The sequence below is a fragment of the Lissotriton vulgaris genome, chromosome 4_1 (assembly GCF_964263255.1).
Source record: "Lissotriton vulgaris chromosome 4_1, aLisVul1.2, whole genome shotgun sequence".
Classification (NCBI taxonomy): domain Eukaryota; kingdom Metazoa; phylum Chordata; class Amphibia; order Caudata; family Salamandridae; genus Lissotriton; species Lissotriton vulgaris.
In genome coordinates this window covers 2,118,505,867-2,118,529,853 of record NC_141691.1, presented here as the reverse complement: position 1 = coordinate 2,118,529,853, position 23,987 = coordinate 2,118,505,867, and the positions used below count along the sequence as shown (strand labels likewise).

At 44.1% G+C, this 23,987-nt stretch overlaps 1 protein-coding gene across 1 annotated transcript in view; it reads left to right on the top strand.

The window, feature by feature from the left end:
* LOC147725159 (CD5 antigen-like) overlaps positions 1 to 23,987 on the top strand; it is a 459,301-nt gene that overhangs the window by 217,254 nt on the left and 218,060 nt on the right. The gene's annotated exons all lie outside the window — the stretch shown is intronic.

Here is a 23,987-nt window from a genome sequence, read left to right as displayed (position 1 = left end):
GATAACACCACTCTGCAACATTCTCAATGAACAGCCAGATTGGCGAAACTACCACAAAACATGTGATAAGGCGCGTTGGCAGCTGGAAACTAACACCTGCTCTGACCTGGTGCAAAGTCGGACTACAGCCTGCACCACAAAAAGGAGCCCAGCCCACAGCCATAACTGAATATCAACAGACGCCATGGAGCCACTGAACATGCGGGCCAGACATCAAAGAGGGCAACAACACCCACCGCCACCACCCCCAGGACCCCCCCAGCCCCCTGGACCAAAACTGAGGCAGCGTAGACAAACACTGCAACCCCAGAAAATGCATCAACCTCACAGACCCAACACCAGAGAATGTCATTGCCCAGTACAGGCTCAAAGGGACAACCCACCTCTGCATCCTGACCACCATTGGACAACGGCTGATGGTACCAACACAGCGGACAACCAACATCCCACATCAGATAAAGCCTGCTGGCTGTGATGTACCTGTTGGCCTCTGGTTCCCTCCAATCGCCCTGTTTGGCTTATTATCCAATTACCGGCCTATATTATAGGGCTAAGGGCGGTACTACAAGCACCTCCACTTTCGCTTGGTCCAGAATCGGAGGCACCGACGGACAGGTGAGTCGTCTGTTTGCCTTTTTGTTCTCTCTTAGTTCTTGTTGAGGGGACATGATTAGAAGGCGGCTAGGTGGACACCAATCCCATAGACCTTGTTCTCTATTTGGGAGTCTGTCGATTCATGTTCCTTGGCACACAAGGATTTTTCCGCTTTGGGTGGCCAAGGTAGCTATCTATGGGCGCTCAACAGTATCTCTCATAAATTCCAATATACTGTGGTCTATAGTCAGTTTTCCGTCTATACTAATTTCTCATAATCTAATGAGTTTTCCTAGTGGGAGTTAAAGGAAGCCCCCCCCCTTTTTTAGAGGCGCCTGTGAATGTGTATACTGTGTCCTGGGACATGATAAATATCACAGCATGTGCAATTTCTAAGTGTCCTATGGGATCCCTTGTGTTGGTCAGTTCTTGTTTGGACAGATGGGTCTCTATCACACGTTTGTTGGGTGATATGTGTAGAGCAATTTGGTTGGACACAGTAGAGTTGTGTGCTAACTGTGTCCTTTTTCTACACTGTAGAGCGGGGCCTCATACTCCCGAGCGGTTGCTGGGTGAGGTGAGGTCTTCACCCACACAAAGCTGGGTGAGTATCACTGTGAGGAAATGCCTCTGTGTGATAAAGCTACTATGCTTCTTTTTCAATGCAGAATGTAAATTATTCATGCAGGTGTGTCTATCTATGCGGTTTTTGTGTATTCATGCGGCTGTATGTGTGTAATCTAGTGTTGTTGTAAGAAATCTTTTGTTTTTTTGATAGGAAGAAGACATGCTTCTTTCCCTCCAGTGCACATTTAAGCGTTAAAGTTCCTGGTAGATATGTAACTTTTTCTTAGTACATTTTTTATTACTTTTCACCCAACACATCATTTGTAGTTGCAGTAGCTATTCCTTGTCTAAGGTCCTGAAGAAAGCCGGGGTAACTCCCCTAGAGGCTGAAACATGTCGACCGTCCTGCACAGCGCCAGAGGGTAGTCTAACTACTTGGCGTGTTTTTAACCCTTGACACATAGACTTCTGTCTGAACGTTTTCTTGAGTCTGAGTAGTTAATTTTATTTTCACACTCACTTGAGCACTGCACTTTATCAATACCACTCTATGATGAACATCATGGCTAGAGTACTGACTTCCATTCCTGCACCGGCACTATATGGTCGGACGTGGTATTGAAGGTCTAGCAACTCCCACATGACGTAAACTCCACCATAAGGGTGGGCTGATGGGATTTGTTCTAGCTTTTGTCATTCAATAGCATTCGTTCACACATGCATCCAACTGTTTCACAGTCACTAGTATAGTTACACACCATCCCCAGACCTGGTCTGCTCTGTTGTGTGTTTTGTCCTTAAATTGCGCCTCGCAATAAGCGATTTTCGGGTTTTTCGCTTATTGCGATTTTTCTTGAATAGCGATTGCGATTGTATTGCGATTTCGCAATTTTATTCGCAGAATCCGTGGTTTCTCGCAATTTCCGATTCGCTATTTGGCTACTGCCGGGATTCTGCGAATATTTTTGCGATTTCGCTATTCTGTGTTGGCAAATTCGCTTTTTTCATCAAGAATACCGTTTTCGACAATTGCGCTCGCAATAGCTTATTCGCAGCTATTGCGATCTCAATTTTGCTTCATGAATCTGGCTGAAAGTCTTTAAAAAGTAGGGAGATGAGTTCCGGCTTCTTGATCATCTTGCTGATGAAAAAATCATCAGCCTGTTAAGGTTTAGACAGTAAACATGCTACATAATCAAATAGTGATGCTTCATAATATAAACGAATATTCGGGAGTGCAAACCCACCCAACTGGGTATGTAATTTCAGAATTGGGAGCTTCACTCTAGCAATCCTTTTATTCCACACAAACGATCAAATCATAACATTAATTCCTTTAACCTCAACCGGGATATTTGTAAACAAAAAAAATCAAAAGAGGTAAAATAGACATTTTAATTAATGCCACTCATCCTATCAAAGTCAAAGGAAGATTAGACCATTTATTCAGAAGATTTTGAATCTTAATACTGGTATCTTCATAATTATTCTTGAACAGTTCCCCATAATGAGCTGTGACGTATATCCCCAAATATCTAATAGGATCAGTTTTTCTTGCTTGTTGTTTTAGTTCTTCTGGAAGACATGCCAACCCAGAATGTAACATTAAAATGTCTATTTTAGAAGAATTTATTTTACAACCCCCTATTTGTTGAAATGTATGGAATTCCACCAATGTTGACTGTAAATTTGATTTTTCGGGATCTAAATATAAAATAGCGTCATTCGCAAAAAGTTTTAATTTTGCCAGCCCTTCGATCATATTCCTGTTGGTACATTTTCTGATAGCAAGGGGTTCGATAAAAAAAGTAAACAAAAGAGGTGATTAGGGGCAGCGTTGCCTAGTTCCAAGAATTATCTTTATTAGCCCTGCTTGATACCTGTTAATTATAATCTGAGCCTATGCCCCTGATAAATATTTTTAATCATAGTTATTACAAATAATGGAAAACCAAACCTGAAAAGGGCATAAAATAATGAATCCCAATTAACTAAATCAAAGGCCTTTTCTGCGTCTACCATCATGATGCAAGCAGGAGTTTTATTCAAATTAAAAAAATTGAGAGCTTGAATCAAAAAGCGTGTATTAGTTGACATCATTCGACCCGCGATATACCCTGTTTGATCCCCATGAATCACTTCCTTAGCTGCAGAAGTCAAACGCAGTGCCCAAATCTCCATAAAGATTTTATAATCATTGTTCAATAAACTGATTGGACGGTAAGAGTTTAAATTATTAGATGGTATAGCTTTCTTCATGAAGCTGACTACTATCGCTTTTTTTAATTCAGAAGGCACCGCCACACCCATTTCGATATAATCAAATAACTTTGCCAAAAAAGGGGTCAACTCTTTCGCAAAACATTTATATAGTTTACTCGGGAACCCATCCTCACCGCAAGCTTTTGCTCCCGCCAAAGATTTTATCACTGCCGTTATCTCGGCTGCAATAATTTTCGTCAGCAGCATTGTCACTAGATTGTGCAATGATTTAGGGAATTGAAGTGTAGCAAAATACTCCTCAATCAACTCATTCTTAACCGAATGGTTAGTGGTATAAATTTGTTCAAAATGATTGAGAAATATTCGAGAAATATCAGCTCTATCAGTAACTATTGTATTAGATTGAGGATCTATTATTTCAACATTGCAAGCAGATAATTGTCGTGGCTGAGTTGACCAAGCGAGCATTTTACCGACCATTTGGCTCTCTTCATAGACTTTCTGAGAGTAAGTTTGAGAGCTGTTTATTTCTTCTAAAATAAAAAAGTCTCTTAAAGCCTTCCTAGCCTGTTCCAGCATAGTCTAATTGAAATAGCCCACCAGATTAGTAGCATTAATTAATGACTGCTGAAGTTGTGTTATCTTATCTAAACGTTCCCTAGTTTCCTTGGCAGTGGTGGCAATCATCTGCCCATGGGCTGCAGCCTTAAAACCCCTCCAAACAGAAAACATATCAGTGGTCCCTTCCTTGACAGAAGAGTGATCAGAAAAAGCATTAGCGCCAATATCTGCATCTCTAAAAATCAAAGAGCGTGATAGCAGTAGAATATCTATGCGAGATGCAGTTTGATGTTAGCGTTAAAAACAAGTATATTTACGCCTAGTTCGATTTAAAAATCATCATGCATCAACTAGCTGGAGATCCTCTATCAAAGCATCAAAGAGCTTCTTTGTTTTAGGTTACAATTGTTGTTTCCCTTTATTTGAGGTATCCATCTTCAAATTCTGAATAAAATGAAAATCACACCCACAAACTATTTGGCCTGTGACCCCTAACAGCAGTTTATAAAGTGAACGTAATGCTGATTCATCATCAAAAATTGGTCCATAATAGTTAACAAAATTTACAATCTGGCTATTTAATGACATCTGTACCCAGATTCACCTCCCCTGGGGATCTCTTTGTTCCTGAAGAAACACCCAATCTAACTCTCAAGAAAAATATATTGCCACCCCCCGCATTGCGACACCTGCTGAAGCAAAAAAAAACCTTGAGAACATTCCTGGAATATAGCATTTTGGGGTATTGGATTTCAAATGAGTTTCCTCTAAGAAAATAATTTGAGGTTTTAAAGTAAAGTAACTAACCACCTACTCAATCCCCCGTATTTATGTCTATTCAAAATATCATTTACATTAACAGAAATAATTTAGCAATTATTGAATAAACTCATTACAAAATGTAAAAAAATCAAAAAGATCAGCATACTGCAATTCTATTTTCAATAGGTTCTTCCACCATTTTGCGCATTCCTTATAGCACCTGATCATTTTTCCAAAAAACACAAACCACCCCATCCCTCCCTCAACAAAAAACCCTCCACCCCTTAGGAAATCTGGATGTTCCCGCTGTCCACATATTCCTACCCCCCAAGCCCATACAGGTGCCCTGATGTTGCACCTCATAGCGATCTCCCTCCCCCTCACAAAAAAAAACCCAAGTCTCTTTGTTCTCGATTAGATGATTGAAGTGGTTTTAAAATTATATTCACCTTTTGGGCTGCAAAGCTTTGCCAAATGTATTCTCCATTAATATGCATGTTAAAAACTATTACTAAGCCTAACCAGAAATAAAGAAAGTACCCAAGTAATTATTCATAGTTCTACCTACAGTGATACCAGGTATGTTCCTTTAAGAAACCTCAGAAAGTCTTTAGCTTGCTGCTTGCGTGGTTTTTTGGCAGGAGTCATTTCAGGTTCACTTGGATACAAAGAAATCGTATCAAAGTTTATGAAGTAGCCAAAAGCAGTTCGATCAATTGTTTGAATTGCATCAGGATTTGTTGAAATCGTTCTTTGCTCTTGTCGAGGCATGTTGACGTAGACGTCTGTATTCGGTCGAATAGAATTTTGTGCGTTATTTTGAGTTTCATTTTGAAGTCGAACTTCAGGATCAAGAGGAATGAGTTCTATAGCATTGTTGCATAGTTCATCATTCCGTATAGGTGACTCATCGAACGTGATGAGTCTTTCAGTTTGAGCTTTTTGGATTGTAGCGAGAGAGCGTCTGCTAATTTGGAGACCATGGGGCCTGCTGCTTTGTATCGTCCACGGAGTATGGTTTGATTGGGTCAATTGAGACAAATATTTTCTCTTTTTTTCCGGCAAGAGGCGGTAGAAGTACAGTTCTTATTCCTTCAATGGCTAGGATTGGCATGTTATTGAGAGCCCACTGGACTCCATATAGATGTGTTACCCAACTTTTGCCCGTGCCTATAACTCTAGCTTTTAGAGATAGCTCTAACTCTCGTTTTTTTCTCTCTGTTTCCGATTTTCCCTCAGGATGGTACGGAGATGAGTACTGCAATGCTACACCCAAACTTCCCATTGTCTTCTTGTAAGTCAGAGAGTTAAATGCAGGGACTGGTCAGAATGTAATATGCCAATTGCGTATGTACCTATGAAGACTCGCAAATCTTTTATAACAGTTCGAGCGTCAGCCGAGGGCTGGGGTCACACCAAAAGGAACCTCGAGCAGGAATTCACTGCGACCACAATATTTCTTTTAGCCCCATCCCTTTTTAAGGGGCCACAGTGGTCCAGGTAAACACACGCTAGTGATTTGTCGACTATTAACAACAGTGTCTGTGCAAGACGTGCTATGCTAGAACCTTTCATCTGCTGACAGATGTCGCATTTCAAGACGTAGTCTTTTTTCTGCTTTGTTAAACCAGGGCACCAATAGTGTTGTTTCAACAATGAAACTGTTGCTGTAACTCCTGCATGTGCAGAACTAATCCTTTTGTGTGCTGCTAGTTTCAAACCTAACTTATGATCTATATTTGGAAGTACTCTATCCCGCACTCCAGGAATCTGAGGAAATGGAATGTTATTGGCATCTAACTTGTAGGAGTACTTGAGTGGAAATCTTTTTGGTACTGTACTGCTGTTTTTGCTTGAAGCAATAACAGCCACCATAATCTGACCATCTATTCTCCTTTTAGAATGAGTGATTGCAGTTATGGAAGCCGTACATACAGCCCCTTTCGCGGCTTCATCAGGGAATGAATTCCCTTCAATGTGAACGCCATCATACTGATGACTCAGCGTAAGCACCATGCGAGTCCTTGGTAGTTCGGATTTCAACTCCACTAAATGCTCTCATAGCATTTTTATACTTAATTGTGCCACCTTTTGCGTCTTTGAACCCATTGAACCCAGTAGTGTAAGTATTCATTATATGACTGTACACAGTAAAACGACTCGCACACAATTAGTGTTGGGAATTCTCGATCCGTATTTACAAGTGCCAGTATCAGTGCTTTAAACTCTGCCAACTGTGCCATGCAGTCTCCTAGCGATTGCCTTTTAGTGCAACTCGGATGGAAATTTCAGCCCGCATGCGACCCTTAATGATAGCACATGCCTCTTATCCTCCTTTTTGTGGAGCAAGAAACAGTCCAGGATGTCTCTTGCTAGACTTATTCGCCCTGCTTCTGAAGGCGGAGTGAATTTTCCCGACTTCACAGCTTACCAGAAGGCCTTTTTGTTGCGTCAAGCTTCTTTTTGGCTGCAAGATCCCGATTCTTCATGTCCATTATGGGCTAAGGTTGAGCGCCTTTTCCTGTCTCCTTTTTCTTTTGCTGAATATCTCTCTTTTTCCCGTAAGCCTCCTTCACTCTCCACTCCTATTCATAAATATACCACTAACCTTCTCCTTTCTTCTAAACCTTCTCCCCCGCCAATATTGCTGATTTTCTCTCTTCTACTATTTGACACAATACTCATCTTCTAATGGTAAGCCCTTTTTTTGGAAATCCTGGAGGCTCAAAGGGCTAGTTTGGATTTCGCAATTATTTTCAGGCTCCACCTTCTTGTTGTTCTCCACTCCTCACTCCTCCTTTGATCTACCTTCATCTTTTACCTCTAAGTATCTTTTACTTAAGGCAGCTGTCGTGCCTACAAAGGACCAAATCTGGCATGCACAGACGCCTTCCTCTACCCCTTCTCCTGTTGCACGACTTCATTCCCTCCTCCGTACTATTCCCAAAGCCTCCTTGTTATACAAACATTTGCATACTTGCGAGTCTGTTCGGGCTAAGTTCAAGGTAGAGGAGCATTGGGAGCACGACTTCGACACTTCATGGCCTGTTTCCACATGGGACAAAATATGGGCTAAGATTCGTAAGTCATCCAGAGCGGTGACCCTTACACAGTCTTTATTCTTCATTTACAATAGGCAAATGCATTTATTTTTTATTTTATTTTACAGATTTGTAGAGCGCATGGCTGCCCATGGGCGTCCCAGCGCTGATAGACAAGAACCTGGTGTGATGTGCCTTATGGGAAAAGCCATGTTTTAAGTGCTCTGCGGAATGAGAGAAGGTTAGGTTTGGCTCTAAGGTTTGAGGGAAGCGAGTTCCATAGTTTAGCCGCGTTAAATGAAAACAGTCGGCCGCCTGAGCGGGTTTTTCTGATCCTGGGTACCGAGGCTAAATTGCAGTTAGAAGAACGGAGCGTTCTAAAGGTGGTGTGGGGTGAGATAAGGTTTTGGAGTATGGGAGGGGCCTTGCCGTGCAGAATCTTGTGGGTCGTGCAGAGTGCCTTAAATTGGATTCTCTCTTGAATGGGGAGCCAATGTAGGGCCTTCAAGGAGGGTTTGGCTGAGCATCGACAATGGGTTCCTGTAAGAATGCGGGCTGCCGCATTTTGAGCCGTTTGAAGTTTTGCTAGAACTTTTTTGGGGGCCCCCAGGTACAGGGCGTTGCCATAGTCCAATCGGGATAGCACAAGGCCATGGATGAGGAGTTTGCGGGATTGTGCGGGAAGCAAGGGTAGGATTTTCCTTGCTGATCTAAGCAGGCCGTGACAGGTTCCAGCAGTTTTCCGCGCTTGGGCTGAGAAGTTAAGCTCTTCGTCTAACCAAATGCCCAGGCTCTTAATTTCTGGTTTGGACACAGGGGGAGGGCCCATGGCTGACGGCCAAATGGAAATGGAGCTGTATAAAGATTTGTTGCCTAAAAACATTATCTCGGTTTTTTCGTTATTTAACTTGAGGTGGGAACTACTCATCCATTTCGTTATTTCGATTAAACAGGTGTGAAGGTTGGGAATGTTGTGGTCTTGCTGGTTAAGGGAGACCACCAGTTGAGTGTCGTCAGCATAGGTCAGTAGTTTGATACCGTAAGGGGCGACGACTTTCTCGAGGGGGGACATATAAACGTTAAAAAGGGTTGGGCTCAGAGACGAGCCCTGGGGTACCCTGCAGTTGATGGCTGTAGGTCTGGACGTAAAGGTGCCCTCTGTCACCTGGAAGGATCTGTTTTTGAGGAAGGATTCTAACCAGGCCAGAGCCGTTCCTGTGATTCCAAGATGTCTGAGTCTTTGGATCAGGATTGAGTGGTTGACGGTGTTGAATGCAGCGCTGAGATCCAGGAGGATCACTGCCACTGATCCTCCTGAGTCTATGATCTACCTTGCCTCTGCGACTACCGCCAATATTGCGGTCTCGGTACTCTGGCCTGGCCTGAATCCCGTTTGGGAGGGTTCCAGTAGTTTATTAGATTCAAGGTATTGGGAGAGATTTTGGTTGACATGTTTCTCAGCTATTTTGCTGATACCTGGGAGTAGGGAGATCGGCTGTAGTTGCCGAGTTCCAGTGGGTCAAGGTGGGGTTTTTTGAGCAATGCTTTCACCATTGCTCTTTTCCAGCTGGGAGGGACGATGCCTAGGGTGAGTGAATTGTTGATAAGTTTTGTCAGATAAGGTAGAATCGTAGATCCGACTAGTTTCAAAATATTAAGTGGAGCAGGGTCAGTTGGGCTGCCACTTTTAATGGAACTGAGTATGAGGAGGGTGGTGTCAGTTGTAAGCGGGGTGAAGGCTGACAGCTGAGTGATGAATAATATTGGAGGTGGGGTGGGCAGGTTGGCGTCCGGGAGAGCAGTAAGAGCGTCCAGGGGGGTAGGGGAAGTGATTTGATGATGTTAACAATTTTTGAATTAAAAAATTCTGCAAGCTCATTGCAGCACGTAACTGAGGGTTCCACCAGGGGGGGGGGCTCCGGTATTTTGAGGAGTTTCCTGGCTATTTGATACGTTTCTCGGGCTGAATTGAGGGATGATTTAATTTTCTCCTCAAAGTAGTTGGTTTGTGCGGCTTTGGTTGCTTTTTTGTAGGTGAGAAGTGTTGTCTTGTATTCAATTTTCCTGGTGTGGTCAAAATTTTTCCTCCATTCTCTTTCTGATCTTTTGCAGGCTTTTTTTAGGAGTCGCAATTCATCAGTGAACCAGGGGGAGGTGGCTTTGTTCTGTGGATTGCAGGAGATTTTTTGGGGGAGAGTTTTGTCTAGGGTGTTGCCTATCCATGCTGAAAATTCTGCATCAGCGCTAATGGGGTTGTTGTTGAGTGCAGACGGGGAGCTCTCTAGATGTTGTTTCCAGATTTCTGCATCTAGTTTAGACCAGGATCGTGAAGGCTTGCTAGGGGGGGCAGTGGTACGAGGAGCACGAGTGATCTGCCAGTTTAAAGGGACAAGGAGATGGTCAGTCCAAGGGACTGGAATGGGGTCAAGGACAGTAAGATTGTTGATGTTGGTAAAGACTGGGTCCAACAGATGTCCTAAGGTGTGAGTAGGTAGATGGCCTAGTAATTTTAATTGAAGGGTTTCGAGGTCTGCTATCAGGTCAGCAGTAGGTTTGACTTCCTTTTTATCAAAATGGATGTTTAGATCACCCAGGATCAAACATGAGGAGTTGGTAGCGGTCACAGTGTAGGAGTGCTCCGTAAGGGATTCGCAAAAATGACCTAGTGGTCCTGGGTAGATGAGGAGGCCTGATATGGATTGGCAAGGGGAGACCTGGATGGAGAACATGACGTTTTCGCAGTCAACGAGGGGACTGCCTTGGAGACGGCATGCCAGCTGGTCTTTATGAATTATGGCAATGCCCCCACCCTTTCCCTTCGGACGATCCATACGATGAATGAGGAAGCCTGAGAGTAGGGAGTGGACAATGTCAGGGTCCAAGTCCGGTCCTAGCCATGTTTCTGTTAGAAAGAGCACTTCTAAGTCATAGTTTTCCAGTAGAAGATGGATTTCTGTCGAGTGCTTGGGGAGAGATCTGCAGTTAATGAGGGCCATTCGTATAGGGATAGGGTGGGTAGTTTAGGTATAGTGGGGGTGAGTCTGTAAGGGCAGTGAGAACATCGGCTAGGGGAGTGGTCAGCGGATAGGCCATGTAAGCATGAGTCGTGTACCTTTTTATTAAGGTGGAGTAAGTCGTCTCTTTCATATCTCCATGTCTGGTTGCTGGATTTAGTAGTATGGCTTGGCTCTGCGGTCTGCCTAGCGCGGACGAGCGCAGACGAGCGCAGACGAGCTTGCCTTAAGCGCGCCTTCGGCGCGCCATCGTCGCGCCCGCTGCGCTCGTCCGCTACGCTGCCTGAACTGGCACATGGTTTATAGGGGGGTGGTCGGGGCGTTGGAAGGGTGGGCGTGGCCAACAGGGGTGGGCGTGTCCCGTGGCTCCTCGAGGCCGGTGATGGCGGCTTGCGAGCGAATTCTGCCCCTGGACAGCGTTTACATCAGCTGTTAGGGGAGTTCAAGTGAGTGCTGGGGAGTTGTTTCCAAAGTGATTTAAAAGCAATATAACACAGTTTTTAAAAGCAGTTTTCCAAATTCTGTGGTGCGTGACTCCCGGCTATTCGCCTCAGGAGGTCCAAGTCTAAATGCGGCGCTATCAGTCAGGGCTCGTATTTATGCTTGGTGGAGGGTGGGCGTGGCCAAAAGGGGTGGGCGTGTCCCGTGCCTCCTTGAGGCCGGTGATGGCGGCTTGCGAGCGAATTCTGCCCCTGGACAGCGTTTACATCGGCTGTTAGGGGAGTTCAAGTGAGTGCTGGGGAGTTGTTTCCAAAGTGATTTAAAAGCAATATAACACAGTTTTTAAAAGCAGTTTTCCAAATTCTGTGGTGCGTGACTCCCGACTATTCGCCTCAGGAGGTCCAAGTCTAAAAACTCCATACTCCCTTTACCCTGCACAGGAGGTTTTCCACCACTCCGGATGCTTGCTGGTCCTGTTCCTCATCGAATGCCACCCTTTTCAACATGCTTTTTCTTTGCAAGTCAGTACATGCTTTTTGGATACAGGTATGGGCTCAAATTAACGTCATTTTTAGCACAAGCATTCTCTTTTTCCCGGTTGACGGTTTCCTGGGAAGTCTTTCGCCTTGTTGGGAAGATGTTGCTCTCGATGTTCATATTGTTGACCTACTGTTGGCCGTTGCCTTCCAACAAATTACTATTAATTGGAAGGCTTCTTCCAACATCTCTTTCAAAGCATGGTGGTACAATGTTTGCCATAATCATAGGCTAGGCAATGCTTTTGTTTTCCCTCTTTGTATGGCTGCAAAGTGGGCAGAATTATGGCTTCCTGTTACACTGTATTTAGATAAATGTTCTCTCCGTTCCTTCGGCCCATTGCCCACCCAACAAGAAATTCCTAAACTGCCTTGAATGCCCTTTGCATTTCCTTTTCCTCTTCAATATTGCATGGTATTTATATATTTTTCTCTGATCACATGTATAACTCTGCATCACTCTTGTTGTATCCATCACCCATGATTTGCTCATGTTTTTGAATTTATTGTTCTGCTTTTTATTTTTATTGCTTTTATTTTCCCTCTCCCTTTGTTTTTTTTCTATTCTTTTTGTTTTCCTTCAATTCAATATTTCATGCATTGTTAACTAATACCTTGTACTTTTGACTAATAAAGTCTTTTTGAACTTAAAAATGATAGCAGATGCCACGCTGTATTGTTGCTTACTCCCTATGGATGGTTGAGCAGATCAGTCAGTGTAAATAATATATTCATACTCATCCAGAGGTAATATTTCATTAGGTGGAGGATATTCTTGTTTATATTGCAGGAATGCTTGTGTTTTTAAATTTGGGTCATACCTGTATTCTACATCTTTTGCAGTGAGGGGAAACATCGTTTACAATGCTGTGTTTACACCGCACTACCTTTACCACGCTGCCATTACAACGCAAGTCATTACTACGACTTGCACTGGATGGCGTTGTTGGTTAACGAATATTGTAATTTTATATTCCAACACCTTCCCTACTGTTATGTGGGCTGGTGTTGGAATGGAAAATTATAATAACCCTCAATCCGCTCCCTCCAACGCAAGTCCTTGTAACGACTTGCATTGTAAAAACCGCGTTGTAAAGTACCGCAATCTAAAAGATCGCGTTGTACCGATATACATCCGCAGTGAGAGAATTAGCCCCTTGTATCCCTCTCGGATGTAATGCTTTAGAGTTAGGAACGCTTGCATTTGTCGCAGCCTCTATAACTAGAACCGGAGTCACTACTATTATCTGTTTCCCCTGAGCCAGTGCCCCTTTACTCACTACTGCAGTCTGTAGTGCTGTTATAATCTTTTCTGTGGATGCTAAGCGCATCTCAGCATTTGTGTACAAATGTGATTTGTATGCAATTGGTACTGTTTCACCTTCAATATATGTTAGATAGGTGTACCCTGATTGACCAGCAATTATACAGATCCCCAGGTTTGCCTATGTTTACGCGTGTCTGTAAGTGTTTTGAAGCTATCATATCAGCTTGTAAGGCTCAAATTGTATCTGTGTGTTTCTGTGTCCAGTTTCTTGCTGAGAAATCAGGTTTCATTAAGTCGTAGAAAGGTACCCTTTCTGAATTATCCAAAATGTATGTTCTACCAAATTAAAATATTCCAAATATTAATTGTAGATTTTTTAATGATTTTGAGGATGGAGCTGCGCGCATTTTTCAAAATAATTGGCTGCCAGGCTTTTTCCTTACTTGAAAGCTCATATCCGACAAACAGGACACTGAGGTGGGCTATTTTTTGATTTTTTAATGTTTAATTTGAAGACCTCAAATGCAGATCTCAAATCTATGGTACTCAACCTGTTCAAGTGTTCATCTAGGTCATCGTCTATCAGATATATATCATCCACATAGGACAATGCCACTACATCCATTTTTTGCAGTAACTTGGTTACAAAACAACCCTGTGCTGTTCTTATACCCTTGGGGAGTCACTGAAATTCCTACTGGAACCCTAGTGCTGAGAATGCTGATAAGTACCTGCTTTCAGTTGCTATATTTTGGCAGAAAAATCCATTTGAGATATCAAGTGTTGTTTTGTATTTTTCTGTACAATGTTATTCTTTAATGTGGAACTGTGTGCATTTTGGACTGTGAATGTCTTAGTGCAAGTGTTTAAATGTCTGTAATCTAAAACTAGATGATATGTATTGTCAGGTTTCATGACCAAAAACAAAGGATTGTTAATTTGAAAGGTACAAGTTTCAATCACCCCTTGGTATTCACGATGATCTAAGATCTCCCTGACCTGTTTTTTAACTTCTTGCTTTATAATATACTGCCTCTTTGCAGTTGGAGTATATTTGTTTAAGGAATGATGTGATGAGTTGAATCTTCATCCCATCCAACATGGTTTTTGTATAATGCCAGAGCTTGGGCTACCGCCCACTCCTGCACAGATGTGTGGTGTTGTAAGTGCCTGGGGATATGGCCTGAGAATGCTGGTAAAATTACTGTTTCTCCTTTAGAGCAATCCATGACAAATGCTGGTGGCCAATCTTGTTCAGCTAATAAAAGGTCATAGCCAAATGTAAGGTTCTCCCAAAAGAGACCTCTCACTTTTCTACACCTGTCCCCCTCCATTTGGAGCAGTATTTCATACAATTTATGTGGGACACTTACCCTAGTATCAGGTGTTTCCATTGTGATATAATCATTCAAGTCTGCTGTCACCAGAAATTCCATCAGACTCTCGCGAGCTATTGTTACTTCTGCCCAACTGTCTAGCATCATCAGAGCCCATTCCCCATTCAGTAGTCGAGTCCTCAAAATGCTGGGCATGTCTGATCTTCAGACCTACAAGTTTCTTCTTTTTAAATTGTGGCTTTTGCTTTGGCTTCTCTTCTTTCTTAGAAGTGTAATCTTGAGCATGCTGCTTGTCTCTGGACTTTGTACGCTCTGCTTGTATTTCTGACCGTCCTTCCCTCTCTGAGTTTTCCGATGAACCCTGAAAGGAACAAGAGGAACATGTAGCAGTAACATGATACCTGTCAGGTTTCCTAATATTATCCCTATTCCTTAGGTCATACCTCTTTTTGGAGGGCTCATGTGAAGGAGATCTACCTCTGGATTGAGATCTGTTACCTTTAAATGTTTTTTTTTTTATTATCCCACTTCTTTTTAGAAGAAGCAGGTGTCCGCTTTGAGTTGTCCTTTTCAGGACTGCCCATTAGTTCTGGTTTTAAAGCTTTCCCACTCAAACCGTCTCTGCCTAATTCTGCATACGCAGTTTCAATTATTTTTAGTAGTTCATGCTCTTGTTCTAAAAGACTGAAATCCCTTAGGCTTTGGCAGATAACCACCGATGCTGTGTCCCTTTTAATATTAGCTACAATTATCAGGGAGAGAATTGTTTCCTGGCAACCTCAGAACATGACATCTCTGATCCCTCAGGATCGTGAAAACAATATACTACTTTTCGCTCAGTCACTCATTCTCACTTAGTTTGTCTCAGAAACACACAGAACAAACAGGCTGGGCGTTTCAATAAGAATTTATTGAACAGTTGTCATTCTCATATAAAATAGATGTGTTGTAACAACCATCAGACAGTAGCAGAGATATATGGTTAGCAGTACTACCAAAGTAAAGGAATTGTACAGTCCTACCATTTTGCAGTAATCATGAATATATATAAGTAGATAAAACACATGATAAGAAAGAGCGTACTACTACAATGTCTCCATAACTAGATGTACCTAAATGTACCTAGCATCGTTGTAGGTCTTATGCCAAGAATCCCTCTAAGGTCTAGTCAATCCCATTACCTGAGAATGGAGAGAATATGGGACCCCGTCATGGTCATGAGTTGGACATCCCACAAGGGATGTTAGACCACTGTGAGCTGGAGTGTCTGCATGCAGGAACCTCAGCGTTTCTGGTTAGCCGGGAAGTCTCGGTCTCCTCTGTCTGTCTAAGCAAGACTGAATGTATATATACTCACAGGCATCCCCAGGGGTCCTACGTTGCTGTATTACTGTGTCCTGCTAAAGGATGACGTTGGGCCTGAACTTTAACATAGATATTATACAGGAGATGTTTGTCCTCCTGTGCTTGCAAGAAGCCTCATGCTTAATGTATGAGTCTCGAACCAGGGAAAAACCTGCGTTCTGAATGCAGTGTCATATCAAGGTAACAGGTCAGTCCCTATGAACCATTATTTATGTAATGTAGGGAAGGATATAGGTGAAAGGTTGTAGTGTTACCTGCACCTATATAGAATACCTATGTGGAATATAACACTTGAGCCTGGAGAAGGCGCTTCTGCCTGTGTGCCAAGACCACTGGATCCTGTGCAGAGGAGACAAGCACCTGGGGGAGCAAGACCGAACAGAAACCTTTGAAAGTGAATAGCGTTGAGCAATGTTTGAGACATACAATCTGATTGAGACCATTCCTGGTGTGTGGTCCACATGCCTATGTTGGCAGCCCCATATGTACAGGAGGGTCCACCATAAACTGCAGTCCATTGTCCGTGTGGGCACCAAAGTCAACGACTGCTGTACATCAGAAAGGGGGCTCCTGTGAAGCGTGGGGCACTGCCTATGTCTGTTTCAACATCACTGAACGCAGGAAGAGGGGCACTGAGATGTATGGGCTATCGCATATATATGTGCTTCAATGTCATCAGCCTCTTTCTGTCCAGAAGGGGACCATTTGGGTAATTGTTTATATCGAAGCCACAAATCCGAAAATGACCCACAGTGTTTTGAACATGAACAGCAATTCCTTTAAAGTGGGAGGTTAAAAAACATTTGAGACAGATTTTTTTAGTAATTTTTGTGCACAAAAATATACATCTGAATGCAAGTGGCATAGTTGAGTCAAATCAAATGAAGTTTTTAGCTGAATGACCCGTTCAGGTAATTTCTTAAGTGTGTGATGCATTTTGCCCAATTATGCATTGTTTTGCATTTTTTTAATGTAATTTTGCGTATATATGATACATGAAATTACATGAGTTCCCAACTGTACAGTAAACTGCAGGCCACCGTCCACGTGAGTGTCCAAGTCTGTGGCCACTTGTGTGCCAACAGGGGCGCGTGCTATGAATGGAAGAGTGTCAGATTTGTGCAGTCTGAAGTCAGCTCCTCATATGTGAACACACCACCATGAAGTCAGAGCTGTTGTTCTGGATCATCATGAACTTAGGAGCTGTGCAATGAAAATTGACCTCAAATTGGGTCGTTTGAAGGAGGAGAAGGGTGATGCATCATATAAGAATGACTGGGATAGATTGTGGACCCACAACATTGAGAAACTGGAGTAAGCACAGGTGCAACCCAGTCCTCCTGTGATTAATGGTTGCCATATAGGTGATTAAGACTGTTCTAGGCCATCCCACCTGCTGTAGACTTGGACGAATGTAGCACATGAGTGCTGCTAACATTGACTTTAAGGCAAAAGTTACATTTTGTCGTGTGGGGACTATTGTGGACCGCATCTTGGAGTCATCTCCATTGTTGAACGGGGAATAACCAACCCCACTAAAACAGAAAGAGGGACTCTCACCTCCTACTGGGTTTTGGGCCAGCTTGGATTAAGTGGGCCTTTTCTCAGTTCTAACATTAAGTTTATTTGTGAAATGGCACATCTCACATAGGTCTTTTACAAGTTGATAATGTTCCTGAGCCCACTCTAATTGACCTTCCTGAAACGGTAGGAAAAACACTACACAACACAAAGGCTATGTCATTTGAGGTGTCATGTATGATGTCATCACTGATGTCACTGACCATGTTTCAAGTGATGTAATGTGTAAGGTCATAAGAAGTGCATTGTGGGTCATAAATTATAGTTAGCACAGCAAAAAATTACTGATGAATTTCTCAGGTTTTTTGGAGAAATCTTAGCTTAATTATATTGTCACTGTAGCCTTTGTTTTTATCAGTGAACTAAAAATCCCTGCAACCTTTGTTTTTTGAGTGCATTTCTAAGTTATTTTTTTTATTTGATATTATAGATTAGAAGTATTTAGTGGACTACTGTTTATTGCTTGTGTATTTGTGTTTGTGAATCCTTCTCATTTGTTTTACTTTAATAATAATTTAAAGATTTTGTTTTTTTTTAAATGTAGTTGCAACGTCTCCACGATTTCTGCAGAGATGCTCAAAGTATGTGTAACAATAGGTGTTTACTAGTAAAATATTTAAACTTATGTTTTTTCACACATTTGATTTAAAAAAACATCTTTACAATGTTTTTTTCAAATTTTGCGGCAAAGCCAAGTGTTGCAATGTTGTCGGTAATTGCAATGACAGCATCTTTTAAAAACAAGTGCAAAACTTATACTCACATTCTACAGCATGTTTGACAATTGAGGATTACTAATATAATGGTGCATCTCTTGGAAGAGTCTCCTTCAGTAAAGGAGCAGGACGCTAATATTGATGCCCTTTGTGGACACCTTCAGCATAGACTGGGGAGAGCCATTGATTTGGTGGCACCCCTTCGTATGGTGAAGAAGGTGGAGAGAGGAGCTGGGGCTCCTTGGTATAATTACTCCTTACGGGATATGAAACGTGGGGTGAGGAGGAAAGAACGAGCATGGCGGAAAGAGTATGACGCCACTGCCAAGAAAGAATATATCTCATCCTTAGCGACTTACAAACTAGCCATCCAAACTAGGAAGGCTGCTTTCTTTGAGGAAAGAATAGTTGCAGCTAGAAATCCACAAAAGGAAATCTTTCGGGTCCTGGCTGAGCTCAGGATAAACAAAGAGCAAAGCACTGAGTTCGCCAAGGAGGATTGCCAGAGGTTCCAGGACTTCTTTGTGAACAAGATCTCCGATATTCTGGGAGAAATTGCTGCAACTACACCCCTCGACTGTCCTCGCCCTCCTGACCACACTGTCTCGCCGGATAATATACCGTTAGCTGAGTTCTCCCCAATTGCAAAACAGGAACTACTTACGATTACGGACCGAGTCAAATCCGGCTCCCAGGCTGATCCATGCCCTCCTGATGTGTTCAAATTGGCACTGCCAGGTATTGAGAAAGAAATCTTGCATTTGTTGAACACTTCCCTTCACACAGGACAGGTCCCTCTAGCTTTCAAAGAGGCTCGCCTGATTCCTCTACTAAAAAAACCTGGATCGGACACGAAGTGTTTGAAGAACTTCCGACCCATCTCCCAGTTGCCTTTTTTGGCTAAGGTGATTGAGCAGCATGTACTGGAATTGCTTTCAGGACATCTAGAGAGCAATAACCGGCTGGAGCTCAATCAGGCAGTATTCCGTGCCAACCATAGCACGGAATTAGTCATGCTATCAATCCTGGATGAATTGAGGAGTCGAGCTGATATAAAAACACCGAGCGCCCTGGTACTACTGGATCTCTCCGTGGCCTTTGATACCGTGTGTCATGAACAACTATTGTCGCGGTTGAGGTCTTTTGGTATCAGGGGTACAGCACATGCATGGCTTACATCGTTCCTGCAGGGCAGGACACAAAGAGTACAGTTGGGAGACTTCCTTTCCACCTCTGCTCCCATCACTTGTGGGGTTCCACAGGGTCCTGCCCTGTAACCCCTACTCTTTAATATTTACTTGCAGCCATTAATTGCACTCCTGAATAGGATGGACTGCCTAGTATACAACTACGCCGATGACACCCAGATAATCATCCGGCTGGATGATGGCCTGGGAGCGTCTACCAGGTTGCAGGACATACTCAAAGCCACGGTTAATTGGATGTCCGATAACTCCTTAAAAATCAACCCAGACAAGACGGAAGTGTTGCCAATTTCCATCACGGGCAACCCCTGGAGCGAGAAATTCTGGCCTGTGGAGCTGGGTGTGCCACCGGAACCGGCGACTGCAGTCAAAAGTCTGGGCCTATACGTGGATGATAAACTCTCCATGAAAAAACAAGTCACCACGGTAGCGGGTACCTGTATAGGCCTAATGCGACAATTGAGGAAGATCTCTGCACTACTCTCATTTTCCACCTTGAGACACGTGGTCTCAGCCACAATTCTGGCTAGGCTGGACTACGGAAACTCCCTGTATATCGGTCTACCCCAGCGGCTGCTGGATAAGCTACAGGGGGTTATGAATGACGCAGCCCGGCTGATTTACAAGAAACCTAGGACTGCCCACTCTTCCCCTCTGATGCAGGAGCTACATTGGCTCCCGATTCGGCAGAGGGTTGTATTCAAAGGACTGTGTATCGTACACAAGGCGCTGTATGGTAATGCACTAAGATACTTGAAATCCCGCCTATCCCCATATACACCGAGCAGGACTTTGCGCTCGTCGGACGCTACCCTCTTGTCCAAATCCCGTTTTAAACTGGCCACGGTGGGGGGACGTGCTTTCTCCAACACACTCCCAGTTTTGTGGAACAAACTGGCCCCAGAACTAAGGAAGGAATGCAATCTGTTGTCCTTTAGAAAAAAGTTAAAAACTGTACTGTTCAAGCAAGCATGGAGCAGCCTCTAGGCGTTGTGTTAAGATTAAGTAAATACTGAACCCCACTACGTAATCTGGACAAACAGCGCTTAGAGACCCCGGTGGTTATAACGCGCTATACAAATTAAATAAATAAATAAATAAATAAATAATGCTTAAACTTGTGTTTATGTACTTATTGTATTTAAAAATCATCTTTGCAGTGTATTTTCCATTTTCACTGCGAGAGTGGACGTTGCAATGAAGTCAGTAATCGTGACAACTGGGTCTTTTTAAAAAGTATAAACTACATACATAAACACATTCTACAGTGTGTTCAACAATAGGGGTTTACTAGTATAACATTTAAACTAGTATTTTTCTACTTATTTTATAGAAAACTACTTTCGCATTCTAGTTTCCAATTTTACAGTAAAGCCAGACATCACTAAGATATTTGTAATTGTGACTATGGCATCTTTTTAAAAAAGTGTGAAAACATACATACAGATACTCTATATATGCTTGATAGAAGGTGCTCATTGACATGAACGTCAAACTTATGTTTCTGTATTTACTTTTGAAAAACTTCACAAACCGCTACGTGGTGGAGTTTTTCCTTATGCCCTGCTCTCCAACAATGAGTTGGCTTAGGCCTGGTGAGTTTTCCAGTGTTCGTGAAGACGTTCATGTTCGTGAAGATCACGTGATCTGGAAAGAAAGTGATGTTATTGGATAAGACCCTTTTCAAGTATTTTCTATCCTGAAAGATCCATTCATTGTGGGATTATTCTGAACAGGTGTGTCTGCAGTGCAGACTAAGCATGGGTGAATTTAGCGAATTCGCGATCCGCGAATTTGTGGATTTGTGAATTCGCGATCCGCAAAATTCGCGAATTTGTGCGAATTTGCGGATTTTTGTTTTTTTGCGTGTTTGCTGGTTTTTTGCGTGTTCACGAGTTTTTTGCATGTTCGCAGGGCTTTCTGCGTCTTCGTGAGCCGCTTGCATGGCGAAGTTACCCATGCAGTCGTTTATGGGCACAGCACCCTCTGGTTCATCACTGCCACCCTCTGGTTCACCACTGCCACCCTCTAGTTCACCCCTGCCACCCTCTGGTTCACCCCTGCCACCCTCTGGTTCACCACTGCCACCCTCTGGTTCAGCACTGCCACTCTCTGGTTCACCCCTGCCACCCTCTGGGTCAGCACTGTCACCCTCTGGTTCACCACTGCCACCCTCTGGTTCACGACTTCCTGCCTCTGGTTCATCACAGCACCTCTGGTTCACCATTGCCACCCTCTGGTTAACCACTGTCACCCTCTGGTTCAGCACTGCCACCCTCTGGTTCACCACTGCCACCCTCTGGTTAACCCCTGCCACCCTCTGGTTCACCACTGCCACCCTCTGGTTCAGCACTGTCACCCTCTGGTTCACCCCTGCCACCCTCTGGTTCATGACTGCCACCCTCTGGGTCACCTCAGCACCTCTGGTTCACCACTGCCACCCTCTGGTTAACCACTGTCAACCTCTGGTTCAGCACTGCCACCCTCTGGTTCACCACTGCCATTCTTTGGTTCACCGCGTCCACCCTCTGGTTCACCCATGCCACCCTCTGGTTCCCCACTGCCACCCTCCGGTTCACCCCTGCCACCCTCTGTTTCACCCTTGCCACCCTCTGGTTCACCCCTGCCACCCTCTGGTTCACCAATGCCACCCTCTGGTTCAGCACTGCCACCCTTTGGTTCACCCCCACCACCCTCTGGTTCACCCCTGCCACCCTCTGGTTTACCACTGCCACCCTCTGGTTCAGCACTGCCACTCTCTGGTTCACCCTTACCACCCTCTGGGTCAGCACTGTTACCCTCTGGTTCACCACTGCCACCCTCTGGTTCATGACTGCCACCCTCTGGTTCACCACTGCCACCCTTTGGTTCATCACAGCACCTCTGGTTCACCACTGCCACCCTCTGGTTAACCACTGTCACCCTCTGGTTCAGCACTGCCACCCTCTGGTTCACCACTGCCACCCTCTGGTTAACCACTGTCACCCTCTGGTTCAGCACTGCCACCCTCTGGTTCACCACTGCCACTCTCAGGTTCAGCACTGCCACCCTCTGGTTCAGCACTGTCACCCTCTGGTTCACGACTGCCACCCTCTATTTCATCACAGCACCTCTCGTTCACCCCTGCCACCCTCTGGTTCATCACTGTTACCCTCTGGTTCATCACTGCCACCCTCTGGTCCACCACTGCCACCCTCTACCGAGACCTTTTGTGACTTAGCAGCAGCACAAAAGATGCGCCATGGTGCTGGGCATTAACAACGTGACGCATCTCTCTGTGAGATATGTCACGTTGTAAATTCCTGCACCATCAGGAGGCGTTCCGACTCAGCCTCCTAAAAGTGGCTGAGTGAAATGTACAAGATTTCACTCAGTCACTTTTAGGCCAATGCTGCGTCAAAACCCTGCGCCTGCTTGAATCAGGCGCAAGGCTTGATGCAGCATTGGGGAGATAGGGCCCCCCCCCCAGAGCATTGCTGGAGCTGCGTCGCAAGTGCGACGCAGCTCCAGCAATGCGCTGCTTTTATGGCACAGATGCGTGACGCATCTGTGCCGTTTTTGCCACATGGTGCGCCGCTTTGTAAATGGGGCGCACCATGGGTGGCGGAGCTGCGGCGCACAATAACTGGCGCATCCCTGGGGATGCGCCAGTTATTGTAAATCTGCCCCTATACATTTAGCCAACGAGGGAGCACTTACTGATTAGACAGTAGAAAGTACTCCAGTTGAGTAGAGGTATTTCACAAAAAGGTGGCATCTTCGTGGACAAACATGCAGGGCGGGATTCATTCTGCCCCCTGCTAGACTCGTTTTTTGAGCCCTTCTGCCCTCTGTTAGACTCGTTTTTCCCTTGTTTTTGTGCCCTTCTGTCCTCTGTTAGACTAATTTTTCCCTTGCTTTTCTGCCCTTCTGCCCTCTGTTAGACTCATTTTTCCCTTGTTTTTCTGCCCTTCTGCCCCGTTAGACTCGTTTTGTGTGCCCTTGTGCCCTCTTTTAGACTTATTTTTCCCTTGTTTTTCTGCCCTTGTGCCCTCTGTTATACTCGTTTTTTGTGCTATTCTGCCCTCTGTTATTCCCTTGTTTTTGTGCCCTTCTGCCCTCTGTAAGACTCGTTTTTGTGCCCTTCTGCCCTCTGTTAGACTCGTTTTTGTGCCTTTTTGCCCCATTAGACTCGTTTTTTGTGCCCTTCTGCCCTCTGTTAGACTCGTTTTTTCCTTGTTTTTCGGCCCTTCTGTCCTCTGTTAGACTGTTTTTGTGCCCTTCTGCCCTCTGTTAGACTCGTTTTTCCCTTGTTTTTTTGCCCTTCTGCCCTTTGTCAGACTGCTTTTTGTGCCTTTCTCCCCTCTGCATCACCACATCATCACTCAGCGCTACCCCATCATCACTCAGCTCTACCACAGCACCACTCAGCACCACCACAGCATCACTCAGCATAACCACACATCACTCAACACCACCACAGCACCACTCAGCACCACCCCAGCATCACTCAGCACCATCCCTGTATCACTCAGCACCACCACAGCACCACTCAGCATCACCACAGAACCACTCAGCACCACCACAGCACCACTCAGTGCCACCCCAGCATCAATCTGCGCAACCATTCAACAACTGGTTCAAATATGTTCTCTCAATGTTTCAAACTTTATTACAAATGTCACAAAAAGATGTTAATATTTCACTTCTGTTCTTGGATTTTCGTCACAATAAAATACACTGAACCTACACTTTTATTTAAGTATTAATTATTTAAAAAAATTAAAAGCCATTGTAA